Source organism: Eretmochelys imbricata, chromosome 14 (genome assembly GCF_965152235.1).
Source record: "Eretmochelys imbricata isolate rEreImb1 chromosome 14, rEreImb1.hap1, whole genome shotgun sequence".
NCBI lineage: Eukaryota > Metazoa > Chordata > Testudines > Cheloniidae > Eretmochelys > Eretmochelys imbricata.
The window spans coordinates 25,539,768-25,567,314 of record NC_135585.1 but is presented as its reverse complement, the minus strand read 5'-3'; positions in this window follow the sequence as shown (position 1 = coordinate 25,567,314).

The window sequence follows — 27,547 nt, the reverse complement described above, 5'->3', positions numbered from 1 at the left end:
TCCCCACAATAATTCCTACAGCAGATCTTATAGAAAAACATCCAGTCTTGATTAAAAAATTGCCAGTGATGAAGAATCCACCATGACCCTGGGTAATTTGGTCCAATGGTTACCTGCACTGTTAAAAATGTATGCCTTATATCCAGTATGAATTTGTCTAGCTTCAACTTCTAGCCATTAGGTCGTGTTGTGCCTTTCTCTGCTATATTGAAAAGTCTATTATTAAATATTTGTTCCCCATGTAGATACTTAGAGACTGTAATCAAGTCACGTTTTAAGCTCTTTGTTGAGCTAAACATACTGAGCTCCTTGAGTCTATTGCTCAAGACGGGGTTTCTAATCCTTTAAACATTCTCATGGCTCTTTGAATCCTCTCCAATTTTTCAACATCCTTCTCAAATTGTGGGCACCAGACCTGGACACAGTTTTCCAGTGGCAGTCAGACCACTGCTGAATACAGAGATAAAATAACCTCTCTACTACTTGAGATTCCCCTGTTTATGCATCCAAGGATTGCTTCTTAGGGCACAATGAGCTCACGTTCAGCTGACCCCTAAATCTTATTCAGAGTCACTGTTTTCCACGGTAGATTCCCCTGTCCTGTAAGTATGGCCCACATTCTTTGTTCCCAGATGTATACATTTACTTTTAGCCATATTAAAACACATATTGTTTGCTTGTGACCAGTTTACCAAGCAATCCTGGTTGCTCAATGTTAGTGACCTGTTCTCTTCATTATTCACCACTCCCACCATTTTTGTGTCATCTGCAAACTCTATCAGTGGTGATTTTATGTTTACTTTCAGGTCATTAATAAAAATGTTAAATAGCATAGGATCAAGAACCTATCACTGCGGGATCCCACAAGAAACACACCTGTTCAATAATGATTCCCTGTTCACAGTTACAGTTTGAGAATGATCAGTTAGCCAGTTTTTAAACCGTCTAATGGGTACCATGTTAATTTTATATTTTTCCTTTTTTTTAATCAAAACGTCAGGTGGTAACAGGTGCCTTACAAAAGTCTGTTTATTACATCAACACTATTAGCTTAATCAACCACACTTGTTATCTCATCAAAAATATATATCAAGTCAGTCTAACAAAATCTATTTTTCATAAACCCATATCAGCTGCTCCATTATCTTGGCTAGGATCGATGTAAGACTGACAGGCCCATAATTATCAGGTCATCCCATTTACCCTTTTAAAAATTTTGGCACAATATTATCTTTCTACCAGTCTTCTGGAACTTCCCAGTGTTCCAAGACTTATTGGAAATCAATGGTCCAATGAGCTCCTCAGTGATCTCTCTTGGATACAAGTCACCTGGACCTGCTGATTTTAAAATGTCTAACTTCAGTAGCTGCTGTTTTACATTTCCTAAGATACGAGTGAAATGGAAAGAGTGTTATCGTGTGATTTGAGTACATCATATGTTTCTCCCCCAAATACAGAGCAGACATATTTATTGAACACTTCTGCCTTTCCTGCTTTATTAATTCTACCATTTCCATCTAGCAACGGACCATATCATCATTAGAATTCTTTTTGTTCCTAATATACTTAAAAAACCCATACCTTATTATCTGAAGAGGCTTCAGGTGTTATCACCATCAACTTTGTCCTAAGGTAATGTACATGCCTTCTAAGGCCAGGGCTGCCGAATATTAGTGACAGGTTATTGAGAGAAAGACATTGTTATGCTTTTGATGTATTTGAAAACTGAGTTGGAGTTGTAAACTGTCACTTTAATTTGTAAGGGGTTTCCTGGTCCTGCTTGCAGGCTAGGGGGCTCTATACAGAAGCATGTGATCAGAATCAGCAGCCAGAAACCCACACTGACAAAGCACAGTGACCAACAGGCTCTTAGCTAACTGCTGCTGAGTCAGTGGCTGCTCAGGAGGTAGCGTGGCAGGCCCAGGAGTGAGGAGGCAGGGCCTTGTGACACCTGCACTTAGGCATGTTAGAGTTTGCAGCTTGGGCCCATCTCCAGCTGTCACAGACCATTCCCTTAAGTGTGACATGCTGTGGGCACAACATTAATATTGAAGGTCTGGAACACGAAGGAGGAGAAGGAGGTGATCTGGCTGCCAAATAAACTGAGCTGTGAGTGAGTGTGACAGTCCTGTCATGGCAGGGCACAGGAGAGAGGGAACCTCATCTCTGACTTTCCTGCCTTCTGTGCCTATAAATCTCAGTGCTCAAACTCCATGAATATCATTTGGCTGCAGTGGGTCTAAACATTAGGGGGAGACAAAAGGAGAAAGTGAGAGGGCTGATACCTAACCCTGTGCCCCACACTGCACTGACATTCCTTTCCATACACCTGGGCCCCCAACACCCCTTAGGCCTGTGCATGGAGGAGTGTCGGCCCATGAAGATCTTCCCTCTCCCATGCAGACAGGACAGGGCAACAAGTTATATGCACTGTCCCCCACCTCCGCCCAAGAGATAGGATCCACTGTTCCAGGGCCAGATGTGAGGAGGGGCCAAAGAAGAGCTGACGTGGATGAAGAGAAGTCTCAGGAACCTGTGGGTCTGCTCTGAACTGTGTCCTTCCATGGAGAGCACAGCGATTTGGGGAATCTCCACAAGGAAAATATGACAGAGCTTTCCCCCATGGGCTGTTGTTACAGGAGTGAGCAGCTGGTTTAGAGGATTTGTTTCACTTATTGAAAGAGACCCTTTGGCCAGAGGACCTCGGAGTTAAAATGCTAAGAAAAGCTACCAAACAACACTATCCAGATTGCACCTGAGGTAAACGCCTGACTTGGCATGGCATGGCAAGAGCAGCAAAGTAGCACCATCTGCAATCCATGTACCTTCAGAATGAACCCTCCACCAGCCCAGCTAGACCAAGGCTATGGAATCCATGGTCCACGTGCCACATTTCCTGGTGTCCAACACTTTGCTTTGCAGGTGAGATGAATTAGAAATGTACAATCAGATTATATTCTGTTCATGGCTAGTTATTAGAAGGTGCTTGAACAATTTGAGGAACACCGAAAGGAGTGCAGAGGAGAAATATCCTTCCGAGAAGGAAATTTGACCCATTAGTGAAAGTGGTGTTTCTTCACACAACAAAAGAATATTGGTTTGTTGGTGGCCTGGCTGATATGCTGATATGCTGACAGGCAGAGAGGATGTTCATGGGCCCACTTCTGCAGCTTTCATAGAATTATAGAATATCAGGATTGGAAGGGACCTCAGGAGGTCATTTAGTCCAACCCCCTGCTCAAAGCAGGACCAATCCCCGACTAAATCATCCCAGCCAGGGCTTTGTCAAGCCTGACCTTAAAAACCAATAAGGAAGGAGATTCCACCACCTTCCTAGGTAACGGATTCCAGTGCTTCACCACCCTCCTAGTGAAAAAGTTTTTCCTAATATCCAACCTAAACCTCCCCCACTGCAACTTGAGACCATTACTCCTTGTTCTGTCATCTGCTACCACTGAGAACAGTCTAGATCGATACTCTTTGGAACCCCCTTTCAGGTAGTTGAAAGCAGCTATCAAATCTTCCGTCCTAAGTGCAGGACTCTGCACTTGTCCTTGTTGAACCTCATCAGATTTCTTTTGGCCCAATCCTCTAATTTGTCTAGGTCCCTCTGTATCCTATCCCTACCCTTCAGCATATCTACCTCTCCTCCCAGTTTAGTGTCATCTGCAAACTTGCTGAGGGTGCAATCCACGCCATCCTCCAGGACCAACCTTTGGGGCACTCCGCTTGATACAGGCTGCCAACTAGACATGGAGCCATTGATCACTACCCGTTGAGCCCGTCGGTCTAGCCAGCTTTCTATCCACCTTAACGTCCATTCATCCAGCCCATACTTCTTTAACTTGCTGGGAAGAATACTGTGGGAGACCGTGTCAAAAGCTTTGCTAAAGTCAAGGAATAACATATCCACTGCTTTCCCCTCATCCACAGAGCCAGTTATCTCATCATAGAAGGTGTCATAAATATAAAGGGAAGGGTAACAACCTTCCAGTATACAGTACTATAAAATCCCTCCTGGCCAGAGGCACAAAATCCTTTTACCTGTAAAGGGTTAAGAAGCTCTTCCATTCTAATTTTACAGAGGTGCTTCTTTTACCTTTTTCTTTATAATAAAGTTCTGTTTCTTTTATAATCTGATTGGGTTTTTTTTAGTGTCCTAAAAAAACCCAAAGTTGGTCTGTGCTCATCTTGTTTATTCTCAAGCCTCCCCAGGAAAGGGGGTGTGAGGGCTTGGGAGGATATTAGGGGGGAATAGGAACTCCAAGGGGTCCTTTCCCTGAGTTTGTCTAAATCACTTGGTGGTGGCAGTGTTACCTAATCTAAGGTACAAGGGAGAATTCGTGCCTTGGGGAGTTTTTAACCTAAGCTGGTAGAAATAAGCTTAGGGGGTCTTTCATGCGGGTCCCCACATCTGTACCCTAGAGTTCAGAGTGGGGAGGGAACCCTGAAGGAAGGCAATTAGATTAGTCAGGCATGACTTGCCCTTGGTGAATCCATGCTGACTGTTCCTGATCACTTTCCTCTCCTCTAAGTGCTTCAGAATTGATTCCACGATGTTTCCTCATGCTCATAAGTAGGACTCAGCATGAGGATCTGATTGAACTCAGTGGGACTAGTCATGGGGGTTAGTAGCTCCCAACAGGTGTAAGAGTTTTAGAACAGAGTCCAGTGCCACTGCACACGTATTTGCCCTTGCTGTCCCGCTCTGGACACAGCTTACTGCACTTGCCTGACTGGTCGCAGAGGTGCTGAGACTTGTAAACACAATTTCACAAAATGAAAGACTGTAGTTCTTCCAGATTTTTTTTCAGTATTCCTTTCCCTTGCTCTCCAGTCCTTTAATTATATAACAAACCCATGTAGTATAAATACAATCCAACTCTCATATCCTGTCAGACAACACTTAGTACTGCAAACCTGACTGAAGAATGCTGGCACGGTGGCAACACACTCTTGCAGCGTGCTGCACTATCTTTATGAGTAGTATAGTTTAGTCTAGTACCCTTTCTGTTGAATAACACCATCACAGATGGGGTCAGGACGCAGATATGAGAGCAGCCTTACCTTTTACTGGGACTGTGAATTTATAGATCCATTGAACTCTTGTGCAGAAAGGATGCTCCATATCAGCCTCTGCGTGCTTCGGCAGAGCAGCTATAAATCCAGAGGCACAGATTGTGTCACCCACAATATTCTGCTTCCTACAGCTGCCTGCACAGTTAACATGAAAGTAGAGAGTCCTTCCTACCACTGCCACCCGTGCTCCCCATCAGAGCACAGGGCCTGAGCAGTGACACAAGGAAAGAGTTGGCAGATACAGCAGACACGTACTAGGGCTACTTGTAGCTAAGGGCCAGGTAGTGGCGTCTAGTCCCTGCCTTGTGTCGGGATTGGTGCAGATCAGCACTGTTTCAGGAGAGCTCCTCTGTGCAGGGGGAGTGTGCATGATGCTTCCATTGGCACACCTGGCCACCTCCACAGGTAGCACAGAAAGAGCCAGGGCCATACACCCTCCTCCCACCTGGGAGCCTTCCCCTCCCACCCAAGGCACAAGGAAGGCGCAGATTCTCCCAAGCACAGAGACTGCTATTGTGTGTAGCAATCCTTGCATGGGGTGGGAGAGTCTTTGTGCCCTCCCATGCCCCTGAGCACCTGTGTGAGAGTCAGACACAATCTGGCCCTAAGTGGGATCTTGCTGATCTTGGAGATTTCAGCCAGAAGAGGGAATGCAGAAGCCAGTGAAAGCCTAAAGTGCAGGCTGTGCTTCTGGCCCAGCAGAGGCTCAAGGAGAGGAACTTTCTCGAGCTTCTATTTCCTGTTTGGGTTGGAGGGCTCTGGCTGCAAAGTCCTGGATTCCAACTGGTGGGTGTGCTTCTGGTTGAGTTATCAACAAGGTACTTAAACGGTAGAAAGAAGCTTTCACTCTGTTACCGAAACATGGCATTCCCATCAGCACACGGTGAAGAAAAGCAGAGGGAGATGCTCTGCAGCTGGAAATAAATGGCAAGAAGAAATGAGAAAGGGTAACAGAGTTAAGTGCTTGGGCAAAAGAGCAAAGGCTATGGGAAATAAACAAGAGAAGCTGTGAAACCAACAGAAAAGATTAGGAGCCTTGGAAGGGTTGACGTATAAAGAAAGATTAACAATTATTACATGTAATGCTATATGCTTCGTCTATAATCCAGTTTGCCCAGTACTTTCCATTATAAACCACTGTGAGTCTTGGTTTTCATTTGCTTATCAGTAGGCCTGGTTGAACGTTTTTGAATTTTTGACACGATTTTTTTCCAAATATTTTTTGAAAACTTTCACAAAAATATTTTGATTTTCTCCAGACAGATTATAGAGTGGCTGAAAATTTTAAAAATCTCTTCTAGCCCCATCTCCTCCATTGCACAGGGTTAGTAATTCTGAGTGCTTCACAGCCCTTATAATTGAACTAGCCCTCCCATCCCACCCAAAGGGAAAGCATCTCCCACAGAATCCAGCAATGTCTCATCCACTCTGCTCTTATTATTGTACAAGGCCTCATACACAGACCTCAGGGGGCAAGCATATCTCAATCTCTCCATTTTGCAGGTGGGGTGACTATGAGGCTGCACAAAGTCATTTCAGGCAGAGGTGGGACTAGAACATGGAGCCAATTTGTGGGCCACACCTTTCTGCATTGCACAGAGGTTTGGGTTCAAGGCTGAATTAGGGAAGTGGTTCGGTTGGGTATGGATTTCGTGGTGCAGGAATCTCATGTGTTAACAAGATTTCAGACCTACGTGGCCGAGATCTCGCAGTATTCTCAGTGTTTTCAAGAAATCTGGGCTGAAATCTTTCAACAGCTCTTCTCAAGGGATTTCAGACTCATTGCAGACAGAACTGGAAATGTCTAGTTGAGCAAACATAGGTAAAGTCCAGCATATTTAGGTGTGTCCCATGTGAGAGGCATGACTCGGCGAAGTTGCTGTCTCAGGGACGAAATCTCCATTATCACAATAGCTTCAATAGCTGGCTGACTGCACTTCCTCTTTAGCCTGTAGTCTGGAGACCCGGTGTTGTGAGTGCAGATAATTTGCTACCCATTTTTTGTTTAGACATCTCTAGCTTGGCAGAGTGCCTGGGTATGCCTCCAAGAGTGATGTAATGGCTCAGAGGCAGGAGCCCTTTGACTCGAACGTCTACAGCTAATGAGCTCTTTATAATTGAAACCGTTTTACAAAGCCATAAGTCTGATGACAATGGTAAGGATGGGGCTGTCAAGAAGACCAGCTTGTAATACTGATGCTGAAGGACTGGTGGGTTTCTAAAGAACAGAGCTTAGACTATTATGTCTGTTATTTCTCAGAGATAAAGAAGGAAGTCCGCAGGGTGATGAAATCTTCCTAATAAAAAGCTCCTGTCATGCTGAGTGCCTTTCAGAAACGAAGTGTCATGAGAATATAAGAACGGCCATACTGAGTCAGATCAATGATCCATCTAGCCCAGTATCCTGTCTTCTGGCAGCGGCCAATACCAGGTGCTTCAAAGGGAATGGACAGAACAGAGCAATTATCAAATGATCCATCCTGTTGTCCAGTCTGAGCATCTGGCAGTCAGAGGCTAGGGACATCCAGAGCTTGCGGTTGCATCCTTGATTACCTTGGCTAATAGTCATTGATCAACATATCCTCTATGAATTTGTCTAATTCCTTTTTGAATGAGTTATAGTTTTGGTCTTCACAATATCCCCTAATGGGAATCAGACAACGACCCGGTTTAGTGAGGGTGGCACCTTTCTCCTGTCCTTGTGCATACAAAATTGAAAGTCCATAAGCCCAATTCATATACCCAGAACCCAGAAGCCTCATTGGCAATCTGGGTTCAGCAGTCCAGCACTCTGATATGCAGTGAGAATGATAGAGTCTGTCAGACAAGAGATGGGCTAGAATGAAGAATTGCCTGGCCTGCACAGTCTGGTTGCCATGTGTGGTGTAGTGAGATGAGTGGAACAGGAGAAGGGGGCCAGGTTTCAAGAAGGACTGAGGTCAATGTAGCACCAGGAGCTCAGAAATGCAAGTTGGCGCCTAGCTGATTGCCCATAAACTCGAGAGCCTCAGTATGGATCAGCCAAGATCTCCTTCCCCAACTCTGCCAGCTGCACCCAAGTGGGGCCGGTAGAGGAGCCTGCCCCGGGGAATAGGAAAGCAGTGGCTCCATCAGCACTGGGTGATGGTGTGATGCAGCTCCTGAAAGCCAGGACAGCTGTACCAAGTGTGTGAGACACACCCATTGCCAGCACTGCAGACACACCATAGGGACAATCCAACACTCCCTCTTGCATCATGAGGAACAGCAGCCAGAGGGCCCATGTTCCCTGGAGGGGCTGTTATTGATGAGACACCACTGGCCAGGGCACAGGGATTGTTAGCCACATGGACAGAGCAGGGCACAGGGAAGTGCCACTTGTTCAATGTAGCCTGCACCCAGCTTCCCTCTTTGTTACTGAAAAATGGGGGCATCATCGGTGACGTGAGTGCTCTGCTGGTCAGCAGCTGGCAGTGGGAGCCATAGGCCTTGGTCGGAAGCCCCCAGAGCTCTGTATTTTGGAGACACAAACCTAGCTCAGGCATGGACCAACTGGCAGGAGGAGCCAGAGCTACCTCAGTTAATGGTTAACCGGTTACACAATATTATTTTAATCGTTTAACCATTAACTCTTTTAACCAACATTTACATCCCTAAAGCAACAGTCAACATGGATTTGTCAAGATCAAATCATGTCAAACCAACCTAATATCCTTCTTTGTCAGGATAAGCAACCTTGTGGATGGGGGGATGCAGTAGATGTGATATAGCTCAACTTTAGTAAGGCTTTTGATACTGTCTCACATGACCTTCTCATAAACAAACTAGGGAAACATAGCCTAGACAAACCTACTATAATGTGGGTGCATAATGGGTTGGAAAACCACACTGAGAAACTAGTTATCAGTGGTTCACAGTCAAGTTGGAAGGGCATATTGAGTGGGGTCCTGCAGGGATCTGCCCTACATCTGGTTCTATTCAATATCTTCGTAAATGATTTGCATAATGGCATAGACAGCACACTTAAAAGTTTGTGGACAATACCAATCTGGGAAGGGTTGCAAGTGCTTTGGTGGACAGGATTAGAATTCAAAATGATCTTGACAAACTGGAAAAATAGTCTGAAATAAACAGGATGAAATTCAATAAGGACAAATGCAACAAAAATGATTAAAGGTCTACAAAACATGACCTATGAGGACAGATTGAAAAAAATGGGTTTGTTTAGTCTGGAGAAGAGAAGTCTGAGGGGGGACATGATAATAATCTTCAAGTACGTAAAATGTTATAAAGGGGAGGGTGATAAATTGTTCTCTTTAATCACTGAGGACAGGACAAGAAGCAATGGGCTTAAATTGCAGCAAGGAAGATTTAGGTTGGACATTCGGAAAAAATTCCTAACTACAAGAATAGTTAAATAGGGGGACAAATTATCTAAGAAGGTTGTGGAATCTCTATCATTAGAGGTTTTTAAGAACAGGTTAGACAAACACCTGTCAGAAATGGTTTAGATAATACTTAGTCCTGCCTCATTGTAGGGGACTGGACTAAATGACTTATCAAGGTCCATTCCAGTCCTACATTTCTATGATTCTTATCGCATGTAAGGTGTTACCAACTGTTGTGTTTAATCCGGTCTTCTGCAGTGGTATTCTCTAGAGATTCAGCTACTAGTCGTACTCTTTGTTTCCCCATTGATGCCTAAAAATGATCAAGATCAAAGTAAAAACAAAGATTTTGTAATAACTTACTTTGTAATTAATTATGTTATGCAACCATGTGTGTACCATTTGTGGATAGATTCCAGTAATTTCAGGTTGGATGGTGACGTCTTAATCAGTGCCTTGTTACAATTCTTTTGGCATACTAAACAAAACTGATCATCAATACCACTGAACTGCTTCATTTTGCCAATGATGGCAATTCAAGCTGAAATACTCCTTCCATTTACAGTAATCTGTAACATTAATGAAATCAGTCAGGTCTCATGTTCTGAGCATTAACTGATAACACAGTACTGTCAGTCGAGGGCCCAATTTAGCTTTGTGAGGGCTCCATGTTTGACATGCCTGTGTTAAAAGTATAATTTAAAATATGTTGATTTTTAAACAGTTTCTTGAATACATACTTGTTCTAGGTTTGACATGTTTGGTGTTTGTGGGAGAAAGGGCTTTCAAATGGTGCTCAGCTAGACCCATTTCTGATGACACTATTATCAAAATTTCCACCAGCCGGAGTACTTGGAGTTGGGAGCTAGTGGAAGCAGTGAGTTCCCCCATTATACCGCTGAGGGTGACACCAGTGAAATTATGATTCTGTAGATTTTTACAAATCAAATGACACCTCCCTGACCTTTCTGTCATTAACTGGCCCACCAAATTACACGTGCTCCCAGACTGCATGTGTGCACTGCATTTTTTCAGTCTTATAACTTGGCCAAATTTGAGCAGATTATCCCAGGGAAGGCAAAAGGCACATCTCAGACACGAAGGGCACCTCTCCCCAACTAAATTTCAAGTGCCTGCTCCAAAGCCTGGGGGTACTAGAACTTCTCAAAGGAAAGGTTGACAGAATTTTTAACATGGGCAAAACAACATATTTTTCTCTAATCTCATTCTTGAATACAGATGAACTGTGTTGGCTGAAAATTTCTAAAACAATTCAGCCTGAGATAGACATTTCAAACAGTCAAAATTTGATAAAGTTATATGCAACTAAAATCAATGTCTTATAACGGGACGTTTTGGGCAACCTTAACTATAGGCATCGCTACCAGCCCCACCTAGTATAACAAAGTGACCTTTAATTGGCGTAAACTCAGCATTGGCTCATGTCATTATGAGCCCTTCTGCAAAGGATGGAGCTGATCTCAGCCTCCAGCAGGTTTTGTGTAAGGTGAAATTCCAGAAGTTATAGCCGAAAAAGACCTCCAGGTTCTCTGCAATGTCATTGAGCACACCTGTCCCCAACTTCAAGCAGTCAAGGCAGGAATGTGCCTTCAGGGGAATTCTCCAGCACTATATGTAGCCTTGCTTCTAATAACTAAGTTATGAGGCTTCGGCCGATCTCTTCGGCGGTCATTCCCTTTCTCTCAGGAGTTTGCTCTCATACCCAGAGCATTGCATAACTCTAATTACTTCTACAGGTGGGAATAGAGAATAGGTTAGCAGAGAAAGGTTGATCCACTGGCTGGAAGTTGAAGCTAGACATATTCAGACTGGCAATAAGGCACACATTTTTCACAGTGAGCGTAAATAACCATGGGAACAATGTAACAAAGGTTGTGGTGGATTCTCCATCACTGACAATTTTTTAAATCAAGATTGGAGCTTTTTCTAAAAGATCTGCTGGAGGAATTATTTTGTGGAAGTTCTGTGGCCTGTGCTATACAGGATGTCAGACTAGAGGATCAGAGTGGTCCCTTCTGGCCTTAGAATCTATGACTCTATGAATACGGCCAATAGGCACCCCCAGCGACGCATTCACAGAGGCACATTTTTTTGCTTCCACCATGCTCCTCCCCTTTTTCTTTTTCTTTTCACGAACAGTCTAGCCTACAAGCCATATTAGCATGAGAGGTAACCTTTAAGCTTAAATACCTGAATATTTCCAAAACCAAATTTCAAATAGTGCTTTTAATTATAAAGATTTAAAATTCACAGTTCACATTGTGCTGATTCATTACAGAAGAGAAACAGGGAACAGACACAGTGTCATGTGACTTTGACCTGTTGGGAGAATTGGACTCAGGGGCCTACCTGGACTCTAATCAACTGTGCATGATTTTGAATTTCAAATACTTACACACGCAGTGCATGCATGATTTCTGAGCCAGGAAATGCTCATTTACCAACTCTCAGAATAATTCCAAATCACAAATAGAGTCAATAAAATCACAATCCGCTTGCAGACAGATCCCAAAGAGAAGTATAGGCAAAACTGGTGAAATAAATTCTTACTTACAAATTATTCTGTCTCTTCTAGTTCTCACCCTCCACTGCCCACAAAACAAAATACAAAAACAAAAAACCAAACAATTCCTCTACCTCCCTGGTGTATATACCGCTATGGGGTTTAAACTGAGAGCAAAAGGGGAGGGTCAAAAGAGGGTAGATATGAGCATTCAGAACAAAATGAAGATGTTCAGAACAAAATTAATCAAAGAACCAAAACACATAAAGAGAAGAAATTTCTGAATTGCATATACACTAATGTTAGGAGCCTGGGAAACAAATAAGAGGAATTGGAATTGCTCATTTATGAGCATAAATTTGAGCAAGTTAGTATTACTGAAACTGGTGGAATGATTTGCACAATTGGAATGTTAAAATCAATAGTTATAAACTGTTTAGGAAGGATCAAGTGGGAAAAAGGGGATGGAGTGTGACACTGTATATCAAAAATAGTATTACCTTTTCCCTAGTCACGGATAACTCAGAAGAAAATGATCTTGAATGCTTATGGATCAATGTCCTAACAGCTAAAACACAAGATGGGGTATTACCTGGTGTCTTCTACAGACACCAAATCACACTAGGGAACAGGATGACAAGCTCCTTACGCACTTAGCTACAAAGTGTAGGGGAAAAAAACCTGTGTGATTATGGGAGACTTCAATTTGAGTGACACATGCTGGAGGTCTCATGCTGCCAGTAGTAAAACATCCTCGGAATTTCTAAACCTTACAGATGACAATTTCCTAATTCAAAAAGTGTTGCAGCCAACATGGTGGGATTCTGTATTAGTCCTTGTCCTAACAGAAAAAGAGGAACTGGTCACAGAATTAAAAGTTAATGGTAGCTTGGATACAAGTGTTCATGACTTGATCACAATTACAATGTGCAAGCAGAATAATGTCCACACCAGTAATAAATATACTTGGTGCTTTAATAGGACCAAGTTCACAAAGCTGAAAACAATTATGATCCAAGTCAGCTGAAAGGAAGAATTTAATCAGAAAAATGTGAATGATAATTGGAATAATTTAAGAACACCCTTACTAGATGTCCCAAAAGCCACAATCCCACAATTAAGGAAGAAGGCTGTGCTGTTAAAAATACAATTTGGTTTAGAAGGGAAGTGAAGGAAAATGTAAAAATTTTTAAAAAATCATATATAACATGTGGAAGAAAGGGGAAGTTGATAGTAATGAATATAAATCAGAAGTTAGAAATTGTCAAAAATTTATAAGAGATGCCAAAGGACACAATGAGAATTCTATGCCATCAGAGTTAAGAACAATATGAAGGAGTTCTTAAAATATATTAAGAACAAAAAGAATCCTGACAATAGTATTGGTTAATTGCTAGATGGAAATGGTAGAATTATCAATAATAACACAGAAAAAGCAGAGGTGTTCAATAAATATTTCTGTCCTGTATTTGGGGAAAAAACAGATGATGTGGCCTTGTCATATGGCCATGATGACACTCTTTCCATTCCACTTGCATCTCTGGAGGATGTTAAACATAAGCTACTAAAATCAGATATTTTTAACTCAGCAGGTCCAGATAACTTGCTTTCACGAGTTTTAAAGGAGCTGGCTGAGGAGCTCGCTGCTCACGAAAGCTCATGCTCAAATAAATTGGTTAGTGTCTAAGGTGCCACAAGTACTCCTTTTCTTTTTGCGAATACAGACTAACACGGCTGTTACTCTGAAACCTGGACACTTAATGTTGATTTTCAATAAGTCTTGGAGTACATGGGAAATTCCAGAAGACTGGAAGAAAGCTAATGTTGTGCCAGGGTTTTTAAAAAGATAAAGAGGATGAGCTTGGTAATTATAGGCCTGTCAGCCTGACATTGATACTGGGCAAGATAATGGAACAGCTGATATGGTAAACAATTAATAGTAAACTAAAGAAGGGTAATGTAATTAATACCAGTCATCATGGGTTTATGGAAAATAGATCATGTCAAACGAACTTGATATCTTTTTCGATGAGATGACAAATTTGATTGATAAAGGTCATAGTGTTGATACAGTATACTTAGACTTCCGTAAGGCACCTGGCATTTTGATTAAAAAATTAGAATAATATAATGAACATGGCACACATTACATGGAGTAAAAACTAACTGATAGGTCTCAACGTGTGACTGTAGAGTGGAATCCTCATCAAGCAGGTCTATTTCCATGGAGTCCCACGGGGATTGGTTTTTGGCCTATGCTATTTAACATCTTTATCAATGACCTGAAAGAAAACGTAAAACCACCACTGATAAAGTTTGCAGTTGACACAAAAATTGGGGGCATGGTAAATAATAAAGAGGACAGGTCACTGATACAGTGCAATCTAGATTGCTTGGTGAACTTGGTGCCAGCAACCAAAGTATGATTTAATACAGCTAAATGTAAATGTATACAGCTGGGAACAAAGAATGTGGACCATACTTACAGGATTGGGGACTCTGTCATGGGAAGCAGTGACTCTGACACAGATTTGGGAGTGGGAATGGATAATCAGTTGATCATGAACTCCCAGTGTGACCAAAAGGGGCTAATGTGATTCTTGGATGCATAAATGGGAATCTCAAGTAGGATTACTGGAATACTGTGTTCTGCTCTGGTGCCAACAATTGAAGAAGGACATTGATAAACTGGAGAGGATTCAGAGAAGAGCCACAAGAATGATTAAAGGATTAAAAAACCTGCCTTATAATGATAGACTTAAGGAGCTCAATCTATTTAGCTTAACAAAGAGAGGGTTAAGGGGTGACTTTATTACAGTCTGTAAGTACCTACATTGGGAACAAATATTTAATAATGGGCTCTTCAATCTAGTGGAGAAAGGCATAACATGACTGGAAGTTGAAGCTAGACACATTCAGACTAGAAATAGCGCATCAATTTTTAACAGTGAGAGTAATTCACCCTTGGAACACTTTACCAAGGATTGTGGTATGTTCTCCATCCCTGGCAATTTTAAAATCAAGACTGGATGTTTTTCTAAAAGATCTGCTCTAGCAATTATTTGGGGGAAGTCCTGTGGCCTTTGCTATACTGGAGGTCAGACTAGATAATCACAATGTTCCCTTCTGGCCTTAGAATCTATGAATCTATGAGTTGTGTAGACTGAAAACTTAACTATTGTTCTCCTAAGCTAGCCCTACAGTGCTTTTAATGACATGCACACAATACGTACCTGTTACAGCACTATAAAGCAGCTTGAATCCAAACTAGTTTTTAATAAACAATCCCTTCAACCTGCAGAAGCTGCATGCAGCAGAGAATCTGGCCCATAATTTTCTGTCCCTCCATTATCCCGTGTTATTTTCAGCATTGTAACTTTCTAGGGTTGTGTGGTTGTTCAGATCTGAACCCCCTTTACATAGATATGACTGTTTTTCTATATAAATAGGACAATTTTTAACAAACGATGTGACAGAGAGGAAGGGTGGTTTCTTTTCCTGTTGCAGAGAGACGTATTATGGTGTAAAGAAACCCGGGGTCTGGGGGGTAGGTGTGACAGTGCTGTGAATGGGCCCTGTTCTGAATAATACCCCCACCGAGACACAGTGTTTCCTTAATGTGTTAATTCCTGCTCCAGAGCAGTGGCATGGTGGGGTTACTGCACAATGTACATGTTTAAAGTATTGCAGGAACAAAACGCTAATAAATAACTTTTATATTCTTCATTTCTTCAGTTGTGACATATATAAAAGAGATAAAACAAGCCCCAGAAGAATCCGGCCTTAGCGCTTATCTTCTGTTTGAACCGTTAAATGCCAGCTTAGTTATTACTCATGCTCTTGACCATTGAAGTTTTTCCTTGGGCAGTAACTCTTGTGATGAAGTTAATGTGAGTAATCTCTAGGATTTAGGCAGCTGCTTGCTCAGGCAGACGCTCACCAGTACAGCTGATCCCAACGGGTTGCTTCTCTCATTTCTCTCTGCCTACTCCCTAGTAAAGTCAGCTTCTATTACCCTGCTACAGAATCCTTCCCATTACCTGTTCTCTGTGATGGGGGGCACCTATGCAATTACCTATGCAATTACCAGGATTACAGGGGGCGCTCAAAGGACAGCCAACCTCAAGTCCCACTTAACTGTGATAGCAGATTGGCCTGAAATAGTGGAGTCAGAGATGAGCTTGTTTTACCCGCCAAGGTGGGGGGTCCATGTTCTCTGATGCTGTCTCGCTCCAGCCATCCCTGAGACAGCAGTGACTAAAACCAGCAGGGGTGCTGGAACAATTTTTATAGTGGGGATGCCGAGAGCCACTGAACCAAACTGTAAACCCTGTATATAATGGAAACCAGTTCAAGTCAGGGGGCATGGCAGCACCCCCAACCACCACCCCGCATCCCTAGTTCCAGCACCTTTGAAAACCAGGTCAGAATCCAAGCAGAGAAATACAAGATGGTGGCTATGAAATGGGAGGGATTCTGACCACTCACCAGGACTAGGCACAAGCCCGGTACATGCTAGGGTGCATGGGAGAAGGCATTCAGTCCTAGTCCCGGGCCCCAAGGTGTTACCCCTACAAACTGGCAACTAGTCCCTCTGGCCAGAAGAGCTGTCACGGCACCAGTAAAGCAGCCAGCAACAGATCACGGACTGGAGCCATTCTCATGCCTTGAATTCACTGAGGCAGCGCTTTGCTCCCTCGATGCAGGAGCCAGTCTGGCCCCCAGGGCCTCCGACCTACTCCTGGACAGATTCTCCTTCATACACCACTGGCTCCACTTTCCCTCACACCCCAGTGGCAAAGTTCCCAGCCTCAGAGGGGAGAATGTGCAGAAGTTACCTGTTTGTGCTGGCTGCAATGTCCTCGGGGAAGCCTGGTGCAGTTTGCAGGCTCAACAGGGTGAGCTACAGGGGAATTTTGGCTGGATCCTGGAATTCCCTGACGTCTCCAGGTTGAAGTCAGACGTGCAGTGTTTAATGTTATTGGATCCAAGGAGTTTGTGATTTATTATAGATGTTCCAGAGCGATGAACAGCAGAAATCTCTCTTGCTGTCTTTTTTTTTCTAATAAGATTGCTAGCCAATAAAACTGGGGGGAGGAAGGGTAAGACCCCCCTCGATTGCTATAAACCTTTCTCAGGATATATATAAAAATCAGGGCCTGCTCATGTTCGTCCAAGCCAGCTGAGCTATTCTTATCACAGGAAACCAAATGTCGTCTGCCATTTTCACACTTGGCTCTGTGCCAGCCTCCCTTGAGAGATCACACCTGTGGCAATTACTCCCAACCCTAAACAACCTGCTTCAGCCTTTGGAGGGCATGTTCCTGTTCCTCCCAAGTTTGAAATGCTGGTGTCCTGACACAGGGCCTCATTCTGCTCCCAGGGACATGGGGGAACTCCTCTGACTTTACTCCAGATTTGCACCCGCCCCCAGGGAAACAGAACTTGGCCAGTAGTTTAGGGGACTTTTCAAGTCATCTCACTTTCTAGCCTAAGGGCTTCTGCATCCCCCAGGTAACTGGCAAGTGTGTACCATTCATAGAATGGCTCAGGTACCATTGAACTGCCTGGAGATGGGGGAGCAAGAGCTCTGAAACGCAAAGCCTTCTCCTAACAGGGAACTGAGCAGACACAAGACTTATGCTCAGATCACACGCTTTCTGCTGCAACTCTCCCTCTTGCTTTCTCTGCTGCTCTGGACTGGGGTCCAGAATATACACAGCAATTGCTCTCTCGTGTTTCTCATGGGAAAAAGAAAGCCAAGCTAAAAAAGACAAGTTCCTCCATGCAACTATGAGAGCTCTACAGATATGGCCACATTAGAAAGGGACGAGCCTTTTACGCTCTCAGGGAACGCCAGCCTCATCTGGGGAGCTCTGAGCTGCAGGAAGGGCATCAGATTAGATCTCGCTGCACCCGGCTTACCCTACCCATCTGGATGACCAATCCATTCCAGGTGTGGCTGGTTTTATACATGTCATAGCATGGCAGAATCACACTCCTTCTGTTAGGATTGTCATTTTGGCTCTGGGTAGTATTGTCCAGGTCTTTGAATATCAGGGGTCCATAGTCCAGACATGAGGCTCTTTCCAATCCTGCCTCTCCAGATATTGCTTCCCACTTCCCTCCCACTGGTGCTCTCTATGCTCAATGACTAGACCCCTCTCCTCCAACCCTAGCTTCCAGCCTCTCGACTGTACTGAAGTTGCTCTAACCAAGGTCCCTCTGACTCCTCCTGACTAAGGTACAGGGGGACTTAATAAATACATAAGAATCTGTGGTATCAAGTGCTTTGGAGAGCTCCAGCACTATGTCCTTATCCAGGGACAAGTCCCTCAGTACGCAGTATGGCCAGTGTCTGTGTCCGAGTCTGCAGTGGATTGCTGCTTCTAGGGCTGAACAGAGACATTCTGGGGTGATGAAGTAATTTATGGTCTGGAACAGACTGGCCAGGTGTGACTGAGTGGCCCCTGGGGCAGAAGAGGCAGCAGCCTCTTGGCATCTCCCCTGCTTGAGCATAGCTCTGTGTTGCAATCTAGCTGGGCTAGGCCCCGTTTCCACGATCAATGCTCAAGTTCTCTTCCTTCCAGGTTCTCCTTCTGCAGGATGTTGGGGAAGAGATTTGGTGCCAGAGGTCGCTGAGTGGGCCTAGTGTCTCCCTAGGTCTTCTGTCCCCTGCCTCCTTGGATCCCCCCCAGGGGACAGCTGCAGCTATCTTTAATAAAGCACTGGGAGGTCACCAGGCCCAAGAGCATCAGGTGGAGTGGGAGAGTTGCTTTGGAGATGGGAGCAATCGTGGTCTCTGTGTACCAGGTGAACCAGCAAATGGGAACGTTCCCTGACTCCCTTTCAGCAAGAGAAACACTCCCCTGGACCTGGCAGGCCCTCTGTCGTGTCTGTATAGCACACTAGACCTGTAGTGCGTGTGAGTTAGACAGCTGGATTCCTCTCCCTAAGCTGTCTAGGCTAGGAGTGTCTGTCTGAACCATTTCCGAGTCGGGGCTTTGTTTCTCCAGTGAGTAAAGTACAATATGACAAATCTCTGTGCTAAAGAACTGCCCTAACATCGATCCCTTACCCAACCCAACAGAGAGCTCTGCTCTCTCCCTTCCTTAGTGCCTGGTGGGATGCCGGGAGTCTTGCTGACCTCGTGTTTCATGTACAGAGCAAACGGCTTCTCCAGCAGCTTTCTGCTGGCAGGGCTCCCTCCTGGAGCCTAACTGAGCCTCCTCTGTGCTGTTACACTGGTCCTCGAAGACCCCATAAGAACTGTCCACAACAAAATGAACAGCCTTCCCTTTAGACTTTTCACCCTGCCATTGTAAATCCACTGGCCTCATGCCAAGGACTACGCTAGACACAACCATAATACAGTCATTTGTCTTCTGTGCTGCATAGGAGGAAACAGCCGAAACGCTCAGCTTTCAAATAATGTAACAAAATGCAGAGCCCAGCCTGAGGTAATTCTGTAACCTCTGCAGTAACAGCCTTCATTCCAGCCCGGACTCTCTGCGCCAGCCAGGCAAACACTAGCTGGCCACCACCGAGCCTATGGGCACAGGAGAGAAAGGAGCTTGGAGATGGCATTAGGAGTCACAGCCATTTATCAGTGAGCCATTTATGTGTTATCAGTGAGCAGCCCTGACAAGCATATTGAGCTGCAGCTGTCCCCTGGGGGGGATCCATGCAATTATAGGCCGATGAATGGCCTAGGAAAAGTTGCCATCTGAGCCTAAAGCAAAACACCTAAAAATACATTGCAGCAGATGAAAAGCTGGGGCTGTAGATCCTTGAGCTGCTCAGTCCTGCACCGGAGCAATGCACTTGATGGACGCAACACACTAGTTCCTCAACAGGTCCCACACACGTCCTCAGATGCTCACTCATTCCCCATGTGCCATGTACACTCACATGCACATCTCAGCAGGGTGCGTGAGGCCTCAGAGTGCTCCCTGACCTGTAAGGGAAACCATTGGAGCTCTGGGGCACATACAGTCCAGCTGCAGGCTTCCTGGACATGTTACCAGCAAATAGAAAAGTGACCTGTTTACTGAATGAAGAAACCAAGAGAAAGACTAGAAAGAATCACAGAAAGCTTGGAACTCACTCCTGCCTCCTGTCTGGACCCCACATGTCTCGGAGCTGCTGGCCGAAGTCCCCGCTGCAGTCCCTGCAGGCCTGGGGACATGGCGTGGCTAGAACTAGGCCTTAGGAAAAAGCTCAGAAGGAGTGGCCTTCCAGAATGGGTGGAGTTTAAGATGCTCTAACTTCAGTTACATCGGTGCAACCCCAATGAAGTCTCAGGACCTGCACAGGCTTAACATGAGGTGGAAATTGACTCAATGACCATAAGTTATGATTGCCTTTGGAAGCTCTAACATTGTGTTTTGGGTTTCTTCAGATGAGTTACTAGTAGGGAGCTTTAGGAATTCTGATACGGTGGGGATGGGTACAGCGTAAAAAGCTAGCTAGACAGATAGAGTAGATAGGCTACATCAGAAGGTGTCTTACACACCTTTCAAGTATATCTAAGCATTTCAAGTATATCTAAGCAAATAGGTCAGGACACTGGCCAAGAGAGAACGCAACAGAGCACAGAGAATACAGACACGCAGAGTGAAAGGGGTGGCAGTGTATTCTGTCATGGCTCTCTGCAGTCAGCCATGTGCCATACTCTACATCTTTTTGTTTGTTGCATGCCTTGCCCCTAAATAGCTGCAAAGTGTTGTGATGCATGCTAGTTCACTGGGGTTGTCCAGCTGGAATGAGTGCCTGTAGGCACAGAATTGCTTACACAGATGGGGCATGTTGGTTGAAGAGCAATCCCAAGCAGTGCTTCAGCCAGATGTGCACCTACAGATTTGCGAAGATCAAAGGACAGAATAGGGTGTATAACTACTTACACAGAGAGAAGATACTCAGGTGCTCAGAGACTGTGGTAATGAGGGCCGTTTAAGTAACTCGACAAATATACTAGCAGGCTCTTTAAACTAAGAAAAATAGAACAAGATCCAATGGTTGGCAGTTGAAATCAGTAAAGTTCAAATCAGAAATCAGATCCACATTTTTAATCGTGAAGGGAATCAACCTGTGGAACAATGTAGCTAGGGACAGGGTGGATTCTCCATCACTTGGAGCCTTTAAATAAAGGCTGAATGTCTCTTCTGTAAGATTTCTCCTGATTCAAACCCAAGTTATTGGGCTGGATGCAGGAATCACTGGGTGAGATTCTCTGGCCTGGGCCATGCAGGACTGGATGCTCATAATGGTTCCTTCTGGCCTTAAAGCCACGGAATGCATTAGTCTGTGGAAGGCCACTCATCTCCAAATGCGACAGATCACCAAATGTTTGCATGAGGCCTGTGGCTTGCAGTAAGTTTAGAGTCAGGCCTCAAACCTGTAACTTATTGAGGGAAATGGGACAGGATAACTCCTGAATGTTCCTTCCCATCTCTAATCTGTCCTATTCCCCATCATGCCAGCCCGTCAGTGCCAGAGTTCTTATCAGAATACACTGAGCACTAATGAGCTCCAAATGGCTTCTCTACTTGCTATGAAGTGGACATTATTATTTCATTTGCTGCCATTTTCTCTTTCTTTCCAATGAGGCAAACGATGCAGACACACTTGAATTACATGTCACTAATCGCTAACTGAACTGTATCAGCATCCCCACAGAAATGACAATTAGATCACTAGGGAGCCTGGGAGACCTCCCGTAGTCCCAGGAAATATCACACAGCCCAAGCTTCTGGTTCTGCATGTTGGGAAAGGAAAGCTCCAGATTGGCTCTGAGGTAGTGCATCTCACTGCAATGGATGGGCCAGTGTTTCCACCCCTCAAGTCACAAAGTGCCTTAAGATCTAGGGGAGCCCCAGCAGACAGTGTGGCCAGACCTGTTAACTGCTAGTCCGTGCCTGAAACGCTCCCCGAGGGAACAGGTGTCTCGTCCGACCATGCAGCTTGATAGCTTCTGCCACCCAGTCCCTTCAGAGATAAGCAAGGGCACTTTACTCTGCTCTCAGTAGGCTATTAACAAAGGGCCTACCTTCAGGGAGGCAAACAGACAGATACTCCCACCTGCACAGATCGACACGGGCCAAGTTATCAATGTCAATGGTCAGGAAACTCCAGCACCTTGTTCGCATGCTCTCAATGGGGCGTAGCAGTACCTCAGAGTGCAATAATTCACCCTGTCCTCGGCAGTCACACGTCAGTGCTGCATGCTGCAAATGGCTCTTTAACGAACGCTTTCATCAGGTGCTGCAGGAGCGCTGAACACCACATGCTGCCAGCGCATGACCTGACAGGAGAGTAATAGCTCTAGCAAACTGGCCTCCCTGACTCGGTTATATAAAGCAGGCAAAGTGTCAGCCTGATTAGTAGGTGGCTCTTCTAGTTCCAGCGGGATAGTTACTCATATCCAGCTCACAGCTGTATAACACTCTTAAGAAACCAAGAGTTTGCCTCTGCTGACGTGGATATATAGGCGCAAGGTACAAGGGCTGTGTACATAGCCATAAGTACAAGGCTGTACACAGCCCAGAGATCCGGTCTAAGCCCTGCAGACAGAAAGGGCTTTTCCAGGGAATAATACGACAGAAAGACCAAGTAATCCCCTGAAAGAAACACCAGCACACTCCTCAAGGCAAACAGTTAAGTGACAAATGGCTGAACTGTCTCCCCAAAGCCTGCAGAGAACACGGCGATGAGCACCATGTGTGGAAACGGCCGCTGCCTTTCTGTATTGCAGACCGCGATAATGCCAGGAATGCCGGGCTCTGCTCTAGAATGATGTGTGCGCTGCCGACGGAAGGAGGCCGGAAGACCTGCCGCAGGCGCGCTGCCGACGGAAGGAGGCCGGAAGACCTGCCGCAGGCTGGCTGCCGACGGAAGGAGGCCGGAAGACCTGCCACAGGCGTGCTGCCGACGGAAGGAGGCTGGAAGACCTGCCGCAGGTGCGCTGCCGACGGAAGGAGGCCGGAAGACCTGCCGCAGGCGCGCTGCCGACGGAAGGAGGCTGGAAGACCTGCCGCAGGCTGGCTGCCGACGGAAGGAGGCCGGAAGACCTGCCGCAGGCGCGCTGCCGACGGAAGGAGGCCGGAAGACCTGCCGCAGGCGCGCTGCCGACGGAAGGAGGCCGGAAGACCTGCCGCAGGCTGGCTGCCGACGGAAGGAGGCCGGAAGACCTGCCGCAGGCGCGCTGCCGACGGAAGGAGGCCGGAAGACCTGCCGCAGGCGCGCTGCCGACGGAAGGAGGCCGGAAGACCTGCCGCAGGCGCGCTGCCGACGGAAGGAGGCCGGAAGACCTGCCGCAGGCGCGCTGCCGACGGAAGGAGGCCGGAAGACTTGCCGCAGGCGCGCTGCCGACGGAAGGAGGCCGGAAGACCTGCCGCAGGCTGGCTGCCGACGGAAGGAGGCCGGAAGACCTGCCGCAGGCGCGCTGCCGACGGAAGGAGGCCGGAAGACCTGCCGCAGGCGCGCTGCCGACGGAAGAACGCCGGAAGACCTGCCGCAGGCTGGCTGCCGACGGAAGAACGCCGGAAGACCTGCCGCAGGCGCGCTGCCGATGGAAGGAGGCCGGAAGACCTGCCGCAGGCGCGCTGCCGACGGAAGGAGGCCGGAAGACCTGCCGCAGGCGCGCTGCCGACGGAAGGAGGCCGGAAGACCTGCCGCAGGCGCGCTGCCGACGGAAGGAGGCCGGAAGACCTGCCGCAGGCGCGCTGCCGACGGAAGGAGGCCGGAAGACCTGCCGCAGGCTGGCTGCCGACGGAAGGAGGCCGGAAGACCTGCCGCAGGCGCGCTGCCGACGGAAGGAGGCCGGAAGACCTGCCGCAGGCTGGCTGCCGATGGAAGGAGGCCGGAAGACCTGCCGCAGGCGCGCTGCCGATGGAAGGAGACCGGAAGACCTGCCGCAGGCTGGCTGCCGATGGAAGGAGGCCGGAAGACCTGCCGCAGGCGCGCTGCCGATGGAAGGAGACCGGAAGACCTGCCGCAGGCTGGCTGCCGATGGAAGGAGGCCGGAAGACCTGCCGCAGGCTGGCTGCCGACGGAAGGAGGCCGGAAGACCTGCCGCAGGCGCGCTGCCGATGGAAGGAGGCCGGAAGACCTGCCGCAGGCTGGCTGCCGACGGAAGGAGGCCGGAAGACCTGCCGCAGGCGCGCTGCCGACGGAAGGAGGCCGGAAGACTTGCCGCAGGCGCGCTGCCGACGGAAGGAGGCCGGAAGACCTGCCGCAGTCGCGCTGCCGATGGAAGGAGGCCGGAAGATCTGCCGCAGGCTGGCTGCCGACGGAAGGAGGCCGGAAGACCTGCCGCAGGCGCGCTGCCGACGGAAGGAGACCGGAAGACCTGCCGCAGGCGCGCTGCCGACGGAAGGAGGCCGGAAGACCTGCCGCAGGCTGGCTGCCGACGGAAGGAGGCCGGAAGACCTGCCGCAGGCGCGCTGCCGACGGAAGGAGGCCGGAAGACCTGCCGCAGGCGCGCTGCCGACGGAAGGAGGCCGGAAGACCTGCCGCAGGCTGGCTGCCGACGGAAGGAGGCCGGAAGACCTGCCGCAGGCTGGCTGCCGACGGAAGGAGGCCGGAAGACCTGCCGCAGGCGCGCTGCCGACGGAAGGAGGCCGGAAGACCTGCCGCAGGCTGGCTGCCGACGGAAGGAGGCCGGAAGACCTGCCGCAGGCTGGCTGCCGACGGAAGGAGGCCGGAAGACCTGCCGCAGGCGCGCTGCCGACGGAAGGAGGCCGGAAGACCTGCCGCAGGCGCGCTGCCGACGGAAGAACGCCGGAAGACCTGCCGCAGGCGCGCTGCCGACGGAAGGAGGCCGGAAGACCTGCCGCAGGCTGGCTGCCGACGGAAGAACGCCGGAAGACCTGCCGCAGGCGCGCTGCCGATGGAAGGAGGCCGGAAGACCTGCCGCAGGCGCGCTGCCGACGGAAGGAGGCCGGAAGACCTGCCGCAGGCGCGCTGCCGACGGAAGGAGGCCGGAAGACCTGCCGCAGGCGCGCTGCCGACGGAAGGAGACCGGAAGACCTGCCGCAGGCTGGCTGCCGACGGAAGGAGGCCGGAAGACCTGCCGCAGGCGCGCTGCCGACGGAAGGAGGCCGGAAGACCTGCCGCAGGCGCGCTGCCGACGGAAGGAGGCCGGAAGACCTGCCGCAGGCGCGCTGCCGACGGAAGGAGACCGGAAGACCTGCCGCAGGCTGGCTGCCGACGGAAGGAGGCCGGAAGACCTGCCGCAGGCGCGCTGCCGATGGAAGGAGACCGGAAGACCTGCCGCAGGCTGGCTGCCGATGGAAGGAGGCCGGAAGACCTGCCGCAGGCGCGCTGCCGATGGAAGGAGGCTGGAAGACCTGCCGCAGGCTGGCTGCCGACGGAAGGAGGCCGGAAGACTTGCCGCAGGCGCGCTGCCGATGGAAGGAGGCCGGAAGACCTGCCGCAGGCTGGCTGCCGACGGAAGGAGGCCGGAAGACTTGCCGCAGGCGCGCTGCCGATGGAAGGAGGCCGGAAGACCTGCCGCAGGCGCGCTGCCGATGGAAGGAGGCTGGAAGACCTGCCGCAGGCTGGCTGCCGACGGAAGGAGGCCGGAAGACTTGCCGCAGGCGCGCTGCCGACGGAAGGAGGCCGGAAGACCTGCCGCAGGCTGGCTGCCGACGGAAGGAGGCCGGAAGACCTGCCGCAGGCGCGCTGCCGACGGAAGGAGACCGGAAGACCTGCCGCAGGCGCGCTGCCGACGGAAGGAGGCCGGAAGACCTGCCGCAGGCTGGCTGCCGATGGAAGGAGGCCGGAAGACCTGCCGCAGGCGCGCTGCCGACGGAAGGAGGCCGGAAGACCTGCCGCAGGCTGGCTGCCGACGGAAGGAGGCCGGAAGACCTGCCGCAGGCTGGCTGCCGAAGGAAGGAGGCCGGAAGACCTGCCGCAGGCGCGCTGCCGACGGAAGGAGACCGGAAGACCTGCCGCAGGCTGGCTGCCGACGGAAGGAGGCCGGAAGACCTGCCGCAGGCGCGCTGCCGACGGAAGGAGGCCGGAAGACCTGCCGCAGGCTGGCTGCCGACGGAAGGAGGCCGGAAGACCTGCCGCAGGCGCGCTGCCGACGGAAGGAGGCCGGAAGACCTGCCGCAGGCTGGCTGCCGACGGAAGGAGGCCGGAAGACCTGCCGCAGGCGCGCTGCCGACGGAAGGAGGCCGGAAGACCTGCCGCAGGCTGGCTGCCGACGGAAGGAGGCCAGAAGACCTGCCGCAGGCTGGCTGCCGACGGAAGGAGGCCGGAAGACCTGCCGCAGGCGCGCTGCCGACGGAAGGAGGCCGGAAGACCTGCCGCAGGCTGGCTGCCGATGGAAGGAGGCCGGAAGACCTGCCGCAGGCGCGCTGCCGACGGAAGGAGGCCGGAAGATCTGCCGCAGGCTGGCTGCCGACGGAAGGAGGCCGGAAGACCTGCCGCAGGCTGGCTGCCGACGGAAGGAGGCCGGAAGACCTGCCGCAGGCGCGCTGCCGACGGAAGGAGGCCGGAAGACCTGCCGCAGGCGCGCTGCCGACGGAAGGAGGCCGGAAGACCTGCCGCAGGCGCGCTGCCGACGGAAGGAGGCCAGAAGACCTGCCGCAGGCTGGCTGCCGATGGAAGGAGGCCGGAAGATCTGCCGCAGGCTGGCTGCCGATGGAAGGAGGCCGGAAGACCTGCCGCAGGCGCGCTGCCGACGGAAGGAGGCCGGAAGATCTGCCGCAGGCTGGCTGCCGACGGAAGGAGGCCGGAAGACCTGCCGCAGGCTGGCTGCCGACGGAAGGAGGCCGGAAGACCTGCCGCAGGCGCGCTGCCGACGGAAGGAGGCCGGAAGACCTGCCGCAGGCGCGCTGCCGACGGAAGGAGGCCGGAAGACCTGCCGCAGGCTGGCTGCCGACGGAAGGAGGCCAGAAGACCTGCCGCAGGCTGGCTGCCGACGGAAGGAGGCCGGAAGACCTGCCGCAGGCTGGCTGCCGACGGAAGGAGGCCGGAAGATCTGCCGCAGGCTGGCTGCCGATGGAAGGAGACCGGAAGACCTGCCGCAGGCGCGCTGCCGACGGAAGGAGGCCGGAAGACCTGCCGCAGGCGCGCTGCCGACGGAAGGAGGCCGGAAGACCTGCCGCAGGCGCGCTGCCGACGGAAGGAGGCCGGAAGACCTGCCGCAGGCGCGCTGCCGACGGAAGGAGGCCGGAAGACCTGCCGCAGGCTGGCTGCCGACGGAAGGAGGCCAGAAGACCTGCCGCAGGCGCGCTGCCGACGGAAGGAGGCCGGAAGACCTGCCGCAGGCTGGCTGCCGACGGAAGGAGGCCAGAAGACCTGCCGCAGGCGCGCTGCCGACGGAAGGAGGCCGGAAGACCTGCCGCAGGCGCGCTGCCGACGGAAGGAGGCCGGAAGACCTGCCGCAGGCTGGCTGCCGACGGAAGGAGGCCGGAAGACCTGCCGCAGGCGCGCTGCCGACGGAAGGAGGCCGGAAGACCTGCCGCAGGCGCGCTGCCGACGGAAGGAGGCCGGAAGACCTGCCGCAGGCGCGCTGCCGACGGAAGGAGACCGGAAGACCTGCCGCAGGCTGGCTGCCGATGGAAGG